Source organism: Piliocolobus tephrosceles, unplaced genomic scaffold, assembly GCF_002776525.5.
Source record: "Piliocolobus tephrosceles isolate RC106 unplaced genomic scaffold, ASM277652v3 unscaffolded_43318, whole genome shotgun sequence".
NCBI lineage: Eukaryota > Metazoa > Chordata > Mammalia > Primates > Cercopithecidae > Piliocolobus > Piliocolobus tephrosceles.
In genome coordinates, this window is record NW_022327997.1 from 1061 (window position 1) to 3396 (window position 2336).

At 20.3% G+C, this 2336-nt stretch overlaps 1 long non-coding RNA gene across 1 annotated transcript; it reads left to right on the plus strand.

Annotated features, from left to right (window-relative positions):
• Window positions 1-870: 870 nt before the first annotated feature.
• LOC113224037 lies at window positions 871-1870 on the plus strand. Its single transcript, XR_003309008.1, has 2 exons — window positions 871-1254; window positions 1518-1870. It is a non-coding gene; the product is annotated as an uncharacterized LOC113224037 (long non-coding RNA).
• Window positions 1871-2336: the final 466 nt, after the last annotated feature.

The window sequence follows — 2336 nt, forward strand, 5'->3', positions numbered from 1 at the left end:
ATATTTTTTTTAAGTGTTCTTATTAAGTTAAAAAAAAAAAAAAAAAAAAAAAGAATGTTGTTATATGTTTTTGTTATATATATATATATATATATATATATAAATATATATGTGTTTAGCTTTGTTTAAAAAATAGTCATTACGTAAGGATATTACGGCAAAAAAGTTAACGCGTAAAAAATTAATTATTGTAAGTAAATACGTAAGTAAATAAGTATGTGAATAAGAGAAAACATATAAATATATATGGTATATTATGTATATCTACACTTTTTTTAAAAAGAGCGAATAATAGCATAGTAAACGTAAACGTTTATAAAAGTTCATGCAAAAACAATGTTCACTTTGAATAAAAAAATTGAATATATACGATTGGATAAGTGGATGAATAAGTAAATGGGTAAATGAATAAACAGATAAGTGAATGAATAAACACTTCAAAAAAATTTATTTATGTTGCAACACCTACAAAAAAAATAAATATAAACTTTTATATACAATTGAGATAGCTTTCGAAAAAAAAAAAAAAGCGAAGAAAACAAAAAAAAAGAAAAATGTATTAAAAAAATATTATATATATATTATATATATATAAAAATATATAAAAAAATTAATAAAAAGTTATATAAAAATATATAAAATATGCATATAAAAAATTATATAAAAATATATATGAAAAAAAAAAAAAAAAAAGTATATTAAAATTTTTCAAATGCGTATAATGCAACAAATATGCTACTAACATTATAAACAATTAAGCTTATATATTAACTTTATGCTAACATAAAAAAAAAAAAAAAAAAAAAAAAAAAAAAAAATTATATTAGGAAACTGATTAAAACAAAAAAAAAAAAAAAACATAAAAGTGGAGTAAATAATAGCATTCAAGGTATATATATGTATTGGCGAATATGTTATATCTTATGTATACATATATGTATATATATTTATACATGTTTAATAATTATTCTATATTTTGTTTAAGAAAAGCTGTTGTATGTTTCTATTTGTTACAATATAAAAAATAATTTCTGTTAACACGTCTAGGGGTATATATATTTATGCTCATTTTTAACATAACTATGATAACACAGCGAGTGACTGGAAAAAACGAAAGCAATAAAAAAAAAATGAAAAAAATGAAAAACAATGAAAATAATGAAAACAATGAAGACAATTAAAAAATGAAAGTTCATGACTTCTAAAACAAAGTAAGCATATTAAAGTGTAAGGAAACATTTTTTTACTTGTATGGTAAAGAAAAAAAAAAAAAAGAAGTTTAAAAAAACACATTTATAAATTATACAACAAAAATAAAAGACTAATATTTAACCTACTATTGTTTATGTGTTGTTTATAATAAATAAAAATCATAAATGAAATATACCATGATGGTTATGCCGAGAACTCCCAACATGTCATTATGCATATATATATATATATATATATAGAAAAAAATTATAAGAATCATATTAAGTTTATAAAAATATACATGCTTTTACTTTTTTTTTAATTAGATGGTAAAAACCTTAGAAAAACCTTATTGCTTTGACTCAATAAAATGTGTTTATCAATGCATAACACACAAAAAGAAAAAAAAAATATGTAAATGTAGATAAAAAAATGTTTATCATGAACATTGGTATTAGTATTATAATGTAACAGTTGTCTAATAGCAGTAAAATATCTTAAAAATAAATTTATAGCGAAAGAATATATATATATATATATATCGATATATAATGTAAATTGATGCTCACATTTCACTCAGTCTTAATATATTTCCATTTCGTTTAAGAATGAAAAAATAGGCGCATAAATATGCAGAAAGATGAAAAAAAAAAAAAAAATTATTAATTTATAATAAAACTGGAAACTAAAGACATAATACAATAAAAATGGAGTGCTAAAATTGTACGACTCGATATGTAGAACACTGGCTGTAGAAAACCGACTGTAGAACACCGACTGCAGAACATCGACTGTAGAACACCGACTGTAGAACATCGACTGTAGAACACCGACTGCAGAACACTAAATGTAGGGCACAATACGTCAGGCACAATATAGGGGGTTCAGTTTAGATTAAATGAAAACTTTTTATATATTTAACACTTTTTTGTATTGCTTTTAAATGAGTTTATTTATGTATTTAATTACTCATTCAATTTTTATATTCGCTTTTATACCTGATTATTTTATGCATTAATTATTTTATTTTTTTTTTTTTAATTCTTTTATTCAAATGTTTTTGTTAATTTTATTATAATGCAAAAAAAAAGAAAAAATGAAATAATGTAGTTTGATAAAAATATACATATTTCAACAAATATAAT